Source organism: Equus caballus, chromosome 29 (assembly GCF_041296265.1).
Source record: "Equus caballus isolate H_3958 breed thoroughbred chromosome 29, TB-T2T, whole genome shotgun sequence".
NCBI lineage: Eukaryota > Metazoa > Chordata > Mammalia > Perissodactyla > Equidae > Equus > Equus caballus.
The window spans coordinates 41,935,698-41,950,105 of NC_091712.1; positions in this window are offsets into that span (position 1 = coordinate 41,935,698).

Here is a 14,408-nt window from a genome sequence, read left to right on the forward strand (position 1 = left end):
TCTTGGCCGCAGGATCTGTGACTCATATCCTAGCTGCTGAACCCCAGGGCCTGGGGATGGTGGCCATTTCCTCAAGAGCTATGGACACATCAGGCACTGTGACAGATTTGTCTCATCTGTGCATGCATTTAAGGAACCACATCGCACATTCTTGATGGAAACGCAGAAAGCAACCTTGCTGGGCAGCATCTTGTGAAGGCTGCTGCCTCTCTGTTCTTTTCGCTCCGAGCCTCAGCAGGGTGCCTGGGTGCTCAACAGTGTCTCTGAAGGTCAGAAATATTTCTGTCATAACACTTCAAAGTACGTGTAGTGAAGAACGACCCCGAGCCAAAGAGAGGTCTGGCCTTTTCCCTCGGCTCCGGCGAGGTCATCTCTAACCCCTGCCTGATAAGAGCATCTCTGTTTACCTGGGCTGTGGGTCACACCAATAGTCTACAATGTGATTTATGGTGGGGACTGTGGGCCATGCGGTATCACTCAACTTCAGGAGCAACTAGGGGCTAAAGGTCAGCCAGGTGGAAGGCCAGCCATGTTGGCATGACTAAATCCCAATAAACCTCTGGACACCGAGGCTTGGGGAGCTTCCCTGGTTGGCAAAACTCCACGTGTACCGTCAACATCATTGCCAGGAGAAGGTGCTGTCCGCAGTTCCACGGGGAGGGGACACCTGGAGGCTCCATGTGGGGGCGTCTCCTGGACACTGCCCCGCCCCTCTTCCTTGGCTGATCTTAATCTCCACGCTGTCACTGTAGTAAACCAAAACCGTGAGTACAACAGCTCTCAGGGTGAGTTCTGTGAGTCCTTCTAGTGCACGATCGAAACGGAGACTGCTCTGGGAACTCCCAAACTCTGCAAAGTATTACTATCCTTTACTGAACTTTTACTGTTTAAGTGATTACTGAAAGTAACTTCAAGTAAAAAGCACATGCAATTTAGAAAAACAACAAACACGAACACGTGTGTAAATTAAGCCACAAAGGTGCATTTCTGCAGTTAATGTCCAACCTTACATCACGAAGGCACCACAGAAAATTCCTTCATCGGTTGGTGGCCCAGGGCTGAGAGAAGCATCCTTGGCCTTGCCCAGTCCCAGCAACTTTCCTCGCTGTCCTGTTATAGCTCATCGTAAGTCCTGTCTGAGCCACGATGTTCTGTGTGGACACTGAGACACTCTTGTATTTCTCTCTCTCTCTCAGCGGCTGCCCAAATGCTTAGCATGACTCTCAGGGATGTGCTGGAGTTGGCTTATGCCAGCTCACAAAATCCAGATGTTAGCCTCTCTGACTCCTGGACCCCACACTGGCCCCTTGAAGGCATCCATGGTGAACCCCACACTGGCACCTTGAAGGCATCCATCCTGGACCCCACACTGGCCCCTTGAAGGCATCCATCCTGGACCCCACGCTGGTCCCTCGAAGACATCCATAGTGGAAGTATTTATAACATGGGAGTCCACATGCTGCAAACCTGGGCTTTCCCTCCCGCCCCTCCAAAGCCAGCTGGTAAACCTTTACCCACTGAGCAGGAGTCTTTAACTGCATTTCCTCAACTATCTGCTGCACTTCATCATCAGCTGGAGACCACCAGCTACAACTCCCTTCTGGACCAGAATCCAGTCTCTGCCCAACGCCCTCTCACCCTGGCCTCTGTATGTTTCTGCTCTAAGCTGCACCACTTCCACAGCACCATATGGAAGCGGATTTGTAGCTCCTGTCTTTTCAGAGGATGAGTCACTTCCAGGGGGCTTAGGGAACCCTGAAAACGTGTCTCTCGTTGCACCCCTCCAGATCGGTGCTTCCCAAACTCTCCGTGACGACGGACCGGTTTGGTGTTTTTTTCTAATTTCCAATCCTGATGGACTGATACTTTTCTAAAATACAAAAAAACAAAAATAAAAACAAGAATTATTAGAACAATAAAATAAAATAAACACAAAATAGGAATCCTGAATTTTTGGAATGAGTTTTAAAGAAATAATTGTTCTGTTAGAATGTTACAAAAGCTTCTAAACTTTCTAAACTCAATTTCTACACTTAACTTCTTCAGTTCCTAAACTCTTAATTTCAGCACTTGAACTTCTAAATTCTTGGTTTTGAACTTAGTTTACTGTAGACCAGAAACAATATTCACAGACCACATTGAGCGGCACAAGAGGACACCTCCTTACAGGGAGAGGAATGTGGCCATAGCATTGGGAGAGTTTACCGTTTGACTCCAGTTTGCTCGATTTCAGGAAGGTCACACATTTATATTTCATATCATTTGAGACCAGGCCTATTGAATGAAAATATATCAAAATTTTGAAACCCACTTGCGTTTCATATGATAATTGATCATAGACAAGCAATAGAATCCTAACCAGGTTTTCAAGTGTGTAAATTTATCTATAAACCCACTGCATATTGACCGGGAGAATAAATTTTTACAATGCAAAGAATTAACTCTGTTGGAACTCATTTAGAAGATGCTGACACAATTAATCAGATCACCTATTAGTTGGTTGAAATCATTTATAATATAACCAAGATAGCTCAACAAGTTCACCAAGAACATATATATTTCTTCCAATTTTTAGGTTTAATACTCCCCTTTATAATATACTAAAAATGTGAATGTTCAAAATGTCTCCTAAAAGCTAGAATGTGTGTATAATAGTTTATATATAATTTATGTTGAAAAAGAGAAAAATCCAAGTGAGATATTTTAATTCAATGGTTAGATTGATACAAATGAAAAAAGTACATGCACACAATAAGCAAGATGATTCCTTTAATGGAAATTAGCTACATATCTATTCCTAGTGGGAAAAAATTTATATTGAGTCCAGATAAGTTTCTAAATGTGCCGTTCTGTAGATTCATACATTTACCATTGTAACTAAAGGGTCAGAAAATAATTCAAAAGACTTAGTAAAGGGACTTATTGAGCAGATACCCTCTGGAGAAGCTGAAGGGCTGGAAGAGACGATGGATCCAGTGACTCTGAACAGCTGGATCTTCTTATTAAGGCAACAAATAAATTATTACAGGATCTACTCGTGGGGTGCTCTGATTAGCACTTCAGATACATTATCTCTTTAAATTTTAGCAAAATCCTATGGGAGGCCAGCCCAGTGGTGTAGTGGTTAAGTTCTATACATTCTGCTACAGCAGCCTGGATTTGCAGGTTCAGATCCCGGGTGGGGACCTACACCACTCATCAAGCCGTGCTATGGCAGCATCCCACATACAAAATAGAGGAAGATGGACACAGGTGTTAACTCAGGGCCAATCTCCCTCAAGCAAAAAGAGGAAGATTGGCAACAGGTGTCAGCTCAGGGCCAATCTTCCTCACCGAAAAAAACCCACAATCCTATGAGAGAAGTCCTTTCCTGACTCACCAACATTCCATTTTACGGAGAGTCATTTTATGTGATGTGATTTAAAGAGCTAATCGTATGTCCTGAAAAGTCTGTAGTAATATGTTCCTTTGGGTTAATTGAAACTATCTCGAAAATATCTATTTCAAACTTAAATATTTCCAAGAGAAGAAAACTGCTTATCATTTCTCAAAATTGTGAAGAAACAACAGATTACAAACTCTTGTGTTCTGTTTATATGTATTTTAAAGCGACATTTCTTTGCGAAGGAGTAGACCCTTTAAGAAATGTGTTTGGAGTCAGATGTTAGAGTGACTATTATCGTGTTTACGGCAGTGGTTGGTAACAGGGGCTCTAAAGCTTTGAAAGCAGCATTTATTCAGCTCCTCCTACAGGCTATAAACTTTCTGTTCTTTATGAGATAGGAAATATTATCTCTCTAGGACAGGAAACTGAAATTTAAAGAACTTGGGTAATGTGCTGAAGGTCACAGAGCTCGTAAGTGGCGGAACCGAGACCTAAGTCTAGGACCTTCTAACATAAAACTTCATTCAATACAGCTACTTCCCCTCAAGGTGAAGGACAATCCTAAGCAATCTGCTGGAAATTATATTTTATGCCTTTTGATTCTAAAGTAGTAGCATCAGATAACAAAAATCTTATAGGGCTAAAGGCCACTTGATGGAATTTAGACCCAAAGGTGCGGGGCATCCCACAGCCTCTTCTCTGTCTTAAAGGGATGAGAGAAAGTGCAGAGGAGCAAGAAGAGAGAGGAAAGTAATATCTTATGGCAAAGGGCGCAGAGGTGGGGAGTTGCTCTCAGCTCAAGCAGATGTTTTCAGGGATCAGCAAAAACGTCCGCCAGGAACAGAAAACATGAATGGCTCGCTACATGCTAGAAATGGCCCTCAGAGCGCGAGGCACGAATATAAATTGTACATGGCCCCTGCCTTCAAGAAGCCACAAGTAAATGGATGAATATGCTTCCTTTCCAGGAAAATGAATGCAGAAAACCAAAAGCTGAACAGCACACTTTAAATTCACACAAGAAAAGAGCTGCATAGAAGCTCACGGCTTTTCTGTTTAATGCTTTCTATTAATCTATTGGAAAGCACATCTAGAGAAATTGCGCACATTCTTAGCCCTTGTTACTATTGAAGTAATATGTACCTAGGAGAAAAAGAACCATTTCAGAAAGGCATGCAGTGAGAAGTAAACATCCTCTGTCCCCCAGATTCCATTTCTACACCTTAAACATAACCGTGATTAACAGATCTTTATGCTTCCAGATATTTTTAATCGCTATGACGTTGATATCTATATCCATATTTTTAATTTAAACATTTTTATTTTAAAAAGGTTTATACTGGTGTTTCCTCAAAAAAATCAAAAATAGAATTAGCATGTGATGCAGCAATTCCACTTCTGGGTCTATACCCTAAAGAAGTGCCAGCAGAGGCTCAAACAGGTGTTGGTACACCCACGTTCCCAGCGGCACTATTCCCAACAGCTAAGAGGAGGAAGCCACCCAAGAATCCCTCAGGAGATGATGGGCTAAGCCAAACGTGGTAAATAGAGACAACAGAAGATTATTCCACCTTACAAAGGAAGGAAATTGTGACCCACGCTACGACATGGGTGAACCTTCGGGGGGCTGTGCTGGTCTCAATAAGCCAGATGCAAAAGGACAAACACTGTAAGATTGCGTTCACACGAGGCATTTAGAGCAGTCCTAGTCATGGAGACAGGGAGGATGAGGGTCATGGGGGCAGGGGGGAGGGGGCGAGAAGCTGCTGTTTAATGGGGACAGTTTCACTTTGGGAAGATGACGAAAGTTCTAGAAATCATGGTGATGGTTATAAACAATGTGAGTGTACCTAATGCTGCAGATCTGTACACTAAAAACTCGTTAAAATGCTCAATTATCTGTTACATATAAGTTCCCACAATTAAAAACGAAGACTTTTTAAAAACAAAGGTCATCCTTCCCACAATTTGCTATTTGGGGATAACACTATGGATTGGCCATCTTGTTGTATGGGCACCTGTGGCCTGCCGCTTTGTTCTGGTAAGAGATATTGAATGAGTTTTCCCTATTTTTTTAAGAACCTGTTAAAAGCAGGGGCAGGAGGAGGAGGAGAAGAGTCACAGGATAGGAGAGTGCATGGTCCCCGTCAGGGAGATGAGAAGGCCCTGCCTCCGTGGAGATGGCTGGAGCTCACCGGCTCCTGACCTGGAGAAACGGGCATGCTGGGCCGCCAAGTCAGAGCATGGATGCATGGTGCAGGCCAAGGCTGTGAATTTAGTCCTAACGCGGAGTAAGGAGGCTGGGAGTGGAAAGCAGTCCTCTGTAAGATGGGGTAAGCGATGCGGAAGGAAGGCAGAAGGAGGCTGAGGGGAGCGGGGGGAGAAATAAAACCTCTTCATGGCTGGTCTTCACTGAGCTCCAGTTGTTTGATCCCCCAGGCACGTTGTTAAGCAGGGCATGCTCTTCAGCACAGCATTGCATCAGACGGATGTACAAAGATCTGTTAGACGGCATTAGGTGTGTCTGTATTTACAAATACTCCGGGCACAGATTTTTCGCAGTCTTTGTGAATATATGCCTATGGTGAGCTCGGAGGGGGAACATGCATGATTTCACCTTCTGATTAACGCTGCCAAGTAGCACTCTAAAACCTTTACAGCAATTAATATTCCCACCAAATGTATGCGAGAGCTGTTACTCCAGACGCCAGTAATTTTCCAACTCCTAAATCTTTGCCGGTTGGATTGGCTAAAAATGGTTTCACATTTTGTTTTCATTTTTATTTCCTTAGTTATGAGTTTGAGAGTCTTTCGTCTCTTGGTTGGTCATTTGTAATTCTATTTTTGAACCAACGTTACCAATTTTTTATTTGCATCTTTCTTAGAGATTTGTAAGAATCATTTGTATTCTAAGGCCTTTTTCTGTTATGAGGTCTGCAAAAAACTTTTTTTATGGTGCGTTTTTTTCCTTCTTCTTCTCCCCAAAGCCCCCCAGTACATGGCTGTATATTCTAGTTGTGGGTCCTTCTGGTTGTGCTTATGGTTTGTTGATCTTTTGACTTTTTAATGATACTTTTGTTGCACACATATGTTTAAATTTTATACTGACAAATGTATCAGTTTTTTTCCTTTGTGGATTGTGGATTTTTGTGTCATACTTATAAATAATTCCTAAATTATGGTTTAAGTTTACGCATCTTTATACTTTTATAAGCCCATTTTGAATTAAAATCAATGATCTATCTGAAATCTCTTTTGGTATAAAGAGTGAGATGGATTGAACCAATTTATCTCAACATCGTTTCTTTTTCCCAAGAGAAAAATGTATTATCTTTTCCCTAGTGATTTAAAATGCTTCCTTTATCATACATGAACATTTTCTATATTCTGGGGTCTATTTTTGGCACAATATTTGGGCCCCTGAGATCGATCTGTCTGTTACTTTTTGAGCAGTAGCCATTTGTTCCTAATGTGCTTGGGCTGCCACGATCAATACCACACACAGGGGCTTAAAAAACAGACGTTTATTTCTCTCAGTCCTGGAGGTTGAAAGTCCGAGATCAAGGTGTCAGCAGGGCTGGTTTCTCCTGAGTCTCTCTCTTTGCTGTGTAGACGGCCATTCACTCCCTATGTCCTCACATGGTCATCCTTCTGTGTCCAAATTTCACCTTCTTATAAGGATGCCAGTAATATTGGACCAGGGCCCACCCCAGTGACCTCATTTTCACTTAATCACCTCTTTAAAGACCTTATCTCCAAATGCAGTCACCTTCTAAGGTTCTGGGGGCTAGGGCTCGAACAGGTGGATTTGGTGGGGACACGATTCGGCTCACTAATGCCACCTTACAACCAGGGATGAAAGATGGACCCAATGGAAAGATAGAGTCAGTAAGAAAATAAACCCATGTCTGTTTAAACCATGATGACTCAGGTCATCCACTGCCCGGCTTCAAGCATTGCTGATGATCACAAATGGCTATCCCAATATTCTACTTCTCTGGAAAATGTATTAGTCAAGAATACACATTTAGAAAGGAGGCTATGGGTCAAAATGTACAGAACTGCGGGTGTCTGCTTCCAGCTCATAGGTTATGGCCAGGTCTCTGCTTTCACCCCACTTGCTGGGGAACATACAGAAGTGAAGAAAGGATGCTCACAGGTGGTGAGCAGAAGCCGCTCAGGAGTCCTGGCTTTGTCTCTGCCTTGTTTCTCTCTAATCCAATTCCTCAGTCTTGGTTCTCTCTCCCTGTGGATTTGGATTTCACATTTGAATTTAGGCCTTCTCAGCTTTGTATTTTGAAAGTCAGGTCCCCTAAAGACCTTTACACCAGAAATAGGACCAGCCCTGCTCTTCCCACTTCAAACTATCTGTTGAGATAACAAGGCCAGGTGCTTACCCACTGGGATCCATTTCTGGCACACCCCAAAGATCCTTACTGTCTCCCCAAGAAGGGTATTTCCACCAAAAATTACACCTTTATTATCAATATTATTGATAAAGGAGTAATTTTAATGATTAGTATTTTGAGAAATGTGTTGAAATGAATGTACCTTAATGATGATATGTTCTCTGATTTTAAAAAAGAATCCATTGGGAAGTAACAACAACAGCTTTTCGCCCACTGAGCTTTATGTTGTGTAAATATGCTATTGCCTCTGGCTTGTTTCCACTAAAAAGACATTTCGCTAACGAACATTTGTTTCACTGCCACAAACAAGAATGAGTAAAAATGCTGCATAAATGCTATCATGGGTATTCTTTTCCTTCCTTCATCCTCTAATATCAGCCATTTATTCTTTCTCTAACTGACAGGTATGTGTTTCAAAGCCCCAAAAAGTGATGTCTGAAAATTCAATTACAATATTCATTTCCTTCTATTTCTGGCATGTTAAAATTCCTCCTTTGTACAAATAAACTAGGATATGGCAGAACATTTTGCTGAAAAGACCAACAATTTGCAGCAAAAACGTCACAGTTATTCTGTGACACGATGATTTTCACTAGTAAATGAAACTCAAGAAAGAAGCTCAGAGGAAAAGCTAGGGGGCAAAAAAAAGATGAATGGATCACAGTAGATTATCTTATTTTAGGAATATAAACCTGAAATTTTATTCTAAAATATCAGCATCAGATTAGTAAAACATTAATTTTAGCAACTAAGTAATTTATTTTTAAAGCCTCCTCTGGTATTTCATAACACAGGAAGGTGATTACTTTAAAAGGGAGGCAGCATAATGGTCCCCAAATATGTCCCCATGCTAAACCCTGGAAACTGTGAATTTGTTATGATAGGTGAGAAGGAGGAGTTAAGGCAGCAGATGGACTTAAAGTTGCTAATGAGACGACCTTAAAACAAGGAGATGATCTTGGGTTATCTGGGCCGGGCCAAAGTAATTACAAGGGTCCTTAAAAAGGGAAGCAGGAGGCAGAAGCATCAGGTTCAGAGTAATGGCATCAGGAGAAATACTGGACAAGCCATTGCTGGCTTTGAAGATGGAGGCAGGGGCCACAAGCCAAGGAATGTGGGTGGCCTCTTGAAGCTGGAAAAGTCAAGAAAACTTATTCTCTCTAGAACATGCGGAGGAAGTTCACCCCTTGTGACCCTCAGTTCCAGCCTAGTGAGATCCGTGTGGGATGGCTGACCTCCAGAACCGTAGCATAACTAACTTGTGTTGGTTTAAGCCACAGGATTTGTGGTAATTTGTTACAGCATCAATGGGAAATGAATACAAATGTGTTACCCTGTTATTGACTCACCATTTGGGGAAGGTCTCATTTGTCTCCTTCTCCACGAAGTCTTCTCTGAGCCATGACTTTGTGACAGAATCTTTGCCCTCCTGGAGCGCACTGCATTAGACTCCACTTTCCTGTGTACTTTCCTGTAACCTATATTAGACCGAGGTCCCTTAAAAGGTGAAACCTCGCCTTTCATCTCTGCCTGAAGAGCTGGTCTCTAAACTTTTACCCAAAATGTAGCAGAAGCAAAATATGCAGCCTATCCTAGCAACTCAAAAAATATTTATCCAACAAGAGTCATTATGAGCACATTGCACTGGTGCCTGGAAACCAATTACAAAAGTATCGTGAAGTGTTACAAGTCTGATAAAACGACTTGTCACATGTTGTAACCCGTGACCACAAAGCTTATAAAAGGTCAAACACGGAACTCAATGGTTCTGTGTCGTAACCAGCTGAGGGAGTGGTGGTTTGGTCACACAAGCTACCAGGCATTACAGGGAAACAGTAGCATCTGAGTTGCTGTTAAAACATCTGAAACATACAAAACGTTTAGAATTTGAGTAATGGCTAGTCTTAGAAGACAAACACTTGAACGAAATAAAAGTTGTCTGTGGGAGTTTCCCGGTTTTATTGTTCCCTCTTCATTTTATCATTTCCACCTGAGGATGAAACCCTCCTCTCATATCCTCCGATGCGTGCTCTTTTCCCTTTAAAAAATTTCCTTAGAATGTTACTCAGTGTCATCCACTCTCAATGTGAATTCAAGATAACGGGTAATTGCATTTTAAGCATTTTGCTCAGTTTGGACACAAACCAGTCTCCTGTTAAAGCATTTCAATGCTAAGTGAAATAAGCCAGACAGAGAAAGACAAATATACGATTTCACTCATACGTGAAACATAAACAAACACAGAGATAAAGAGAACAGATTCATGGTTACCAGAGGGGAAAGGAGTTGGGGCAGGGAGAAGGGGGTAGAGGGGCACATATGTATGGTGAAAGACTAAAACTAGACCGTTTGTGGTGAGCACAACGCAGTCTATACAGGAACTGATACATAATAATGTACACCTGAAATTACACAATGTTGTAAACCATTATGACCTCAATAAAAGAATTTTAAAAACACATTGAAAACAAGACTTCACAAAGTATTTCAGGCATCAGGAAATACGTGCTTAGGATGATGTGTGGGCAGAGGTCCTGGCTCTGCCTCAACTCCAACCCTAAAATCACACCATGAGTTGGGGGGCCAATCTAATTACTTATTCTGAGGTCATTTTAATCCTGAGGACTTTCTATTATAGGAAGCGGAAACAAAATTCAAACCATGTGTGTTAAAAGCATAAGCGAGAAAAGTAAGGCTTTCAAGCACTTCGAAGAAATATAATATCACTATGGCCTTGGGGTAGGCGCAGAGTAATTGGAAGCAGCAATTCTATTTTTCCCCATAAATTACAAGATTTATTGAGTCTATTCTCCAGTGACCTACTTCTAGGTGTCTAGTCCCGGCTTTCTCTATGTTCCTGTAGCCCCTTTGCCTCTCTCTCAGTGCTAATACACACTGCGTTATTTTCCACAGCGTTACAGACTTAATGACTCTAATAGTCCTTAATAACAAGACTTGTCTTAGTATCTGCTAAAATAAGTTTACCACACTGTCCTTCTTCAAAATGGCTTTGCCTGTGGTTGAATTTTTTCTTCTTCATCTCTCTTTCAGGATGACTTTGTTCTCCTAACCTGTTGGGATTTTTATTGGAATTGCATTGCATTTTTTGGAGAGAAATGACATCTTTATCATAGTGAGTTTCCTATCTATCAACATAGAGTTGCCATTTCTTTTAGGTCTTTGTAAATGCCTTTCATTAAAGTGTTACATTAGGGTCACGATTAAAATCTCCTTTTGACTCGTTCCATTCAAATGGGAGTATATTTTTCCCACTCAAGAGAGAGCTTCAGCTTGCATCTGGCTTTCTTTCTTTCTTTCTTTCTTTTTTTTTTTTTTGGCTTACTAATTTGTGCTCTTTATATATGAAAAATAGTGTATATCACTACTTTTAGTATCTGTATAGTATTTAATTATATAAATGTGTTATATTTTATTTAAGAAAACTCCTCTTGGTAGATTTTTACATTGTTCAATATTTGTTGTCAAAAAGTGCTATACAGAACATCTTTATTAATATATGATTTTGCCCTCGTGAGAATATAGCTGTAGGATAATTTTCATGAAGTGAAATTTCTGGTGAAAGAGTACATGCATTTAAAATTTGTGTAAATAAGGCCAAAGTGCTTTCCAAAGGTAAAAAATACATATAGCACCACATAGTTCCCAGAGCATAAACATCCCTGATCCCCATAACTTCACAGACCTTACTAGCCTTAAGTTTCATCAAATTGTTACATCTAAAAGATAAATAATATACCACTTTTATTTTCAATGTATCTTTTCTTTAACTATGATTAATCCTGAACTTTTTTCACATATGCATGCATAAATTTGTAAAGTTTTAAAAAGTTATTATTATTATAGGCATTAGCCAAGAGGAATCTCAACAACATCTTAGGTATTCTAAAACAACCACTTACAACACCAGAAGGTAAGCAATTCAAGAGAAGAGCTGATCTCTATCAAAGGTGGATATTGGGGAACATACCTAGAAACAGAAATGAAATAAATATCTGCCAAATTATTTGGAATTTCTTAATGGGTCATTAGCATCTGTAGCCAATCTTCCTCTTTTTTTGTATGTGGGACGCCACCACAGCATGGCCTGATGAGCAGTGTGTAGGTTCATGCCCGGGATCCAAACCTGCAAACCCTTGGCCACAGAAGCAGAGCACGAGATCTTAACCACTATGCCACCCAGCCAGCCCCCTAATGGGGTCATTTTAAACAGAAACTAAAACTGCAGGCTGAAGTCAATGCTGTCATCAATGTCACAATTAAGACCCAAGATAATAAAACTATGGTATCTTAGGGTTGAAAGTAGATGGAGAAAATCTGGCATCTTTCTTCCTTTTTGCAGATGAGCCCGTTTTACAAGCTCAACAGAAAGATGAAATGCTTTATTCAAACTCATTGGTGGCAAAGTTCAGTGATGGGCAAATAGGTGACACCTAATAAATATTTACTGAGTGGAAAAAAATGAATGAGCACTTGGATTGGAGGCTGGGTTTTAGAGTGGGATCTTTCCCCTTATTCTGTGTTATTAGCACTGAGTTTGTTGACATTTCATACATTGCTTAATCCTAAACTTGGAGGCACTGAGCAAATCCCTTATTTTGCACTGCCAACAATCGTCACTGTGGTTTATGATGGATTAAGAAATAAAGGATTTCCAAAAGCATGCATGACATCAATGACATGCAATCCTGGAAAACAGCGTATTCAGTTAAACCACTTTATATTCTTCTTTCAGAGGTCAAAGAACCTCGACTTCTCTATATTAGTTTGCTAGGGCTGCCATAACAGAGTATCCCACAGTGGGGGGCTTACAACAGCAGAAATTCATTGTCTCATAGGTCTGGAGGCCAGAAGTCCAAGATCAAGCAGTTGGCAGACCGGTTCATTTTCTGAGGCTGTGAAGGAGAATCTGTTCATGTGTCCCTCCTGGCTTCTCGTGTTGCCGGCAATCTTCGGCATTCTTTCCCTGGTAGAAGTACCACCCTGAGCATTGCCTTCATCTTCACCATGCCTTCTCCTGTGAGTGTATCAATGCATCCAAATTTCCCTTTTTTATAAGGCCACCATTCATATTGGATTAGGGGCCCATCCTAATGACCTGATTTCACTTGATTACGTCTGCATTGACCCTATTTCCAAATGAGGTCACATTCTGAAGTATTGGGGGTTAGGACTCCCAACATATATTTTTCGGGAGACACAATTCAACCCATAATACCCCAATATTCTCTTAATTGCCTTTTGAAGTCCCAGCCACAGTCTATTCTGATCAATGCTCACTTGCTACTTTTACTAAAACTGTGAGTTTCACTGTAACACAGGATATGTTTTTATAACATAGGGTATTGTACAGACAGTTTTTGATTTTTCACTTCTACCTTGGGATGATCTGTGTTAATATAAATTGCGATTACATATGAGTGCTAAGATTATGTTGGGTGCTGCTAAAAATAATTATTTATAAATTCTTATTTTGTCTGTGTGTGTAGGTCAGCCATCAATTAGGTTGCATCCTGTGGGAACGTACTAGGAAGTAGCAATTACCGGATTTATATAGCATTTATTCTTCAGAGAAATCAAAATACTACAACCTCCCAGTGCCTCAGTTTCCTGCACAATCACAGGAAGGTTAATAACACCCAACTGTCTCCCCCAAGATCACAGAGATGTTGTGGCCACACAGTAACATTTATCACCCAGATTCTCAGTGGCGGAAAGGTATGTTTGTATCATCACTTCAGCTCTGGTTCAGTTGGGTTGTCCTCTGAATAAAGAGGCACTTGGTTAAATGCAGAAGCTACTGCACTATGGAGAGCTTTTTGTAGCCTTTTGGTGACTTTCCTTTGCAGTGTTACCCTCTACATCGCTGCTGAAGCGTTTACATGTTGAGAGCGATTGCACCTGCCTAGTCTTCTTTCTTTAGAGCCTGGAAGGAGCAGGGAGATAGATGCGAGCCTGTTCACCTTAGTGGGCCTGGGGAAGGGATGAGGGAGAGGAGAGAAGGAAAGGAGGCCAAAGCTCTGGGAAGCTGAGGTCAGACTTGGGTCCTGCCTTCCTCCAGATCCACCCACACAGCACCCAAGTGTGGTTAATCCCAAAGCCCCTTCCTGCCACAGCCACAGTGCCGGCCCACCCCCTAATGCTCTGTCCTCCTTAAGCCTCTCCCTGCGGTTCAAGAAGGACAGCTGGGTACTTTGGAAATCTTAGAAACCACGTGTGTAGTGTCCCCAGCCACGAAATGCAGGTGCGAGAGCAGTGGGCCAACATACCCGTGTGGGCGCTTCGACCTCTCCGGCGGTCTGCGTGACCATTCGTAAAGCGCATGACAGCACGGAATCGTGGCCCTGGAAACCATCTGGTGCCGGCAGGGACCTTATTCACAAAGCCACTCAGCCCAGGGCTAAGGCACCTGGCGGAGTCCCCCAGTAGGACGTCCTTTACTCTTACGTCATTGCCTACAGAGACCTACAGATGGACGCGTGAGCACGCAGAACGCAGACACACAACCTCCATCCCGGAGACCAAAGCCCGCGCCGCGGCTAGAGGACCACGCAGCTCGCCTGGTCCAGCGTGGGTCCGCCCCTCACCTGCGCAGC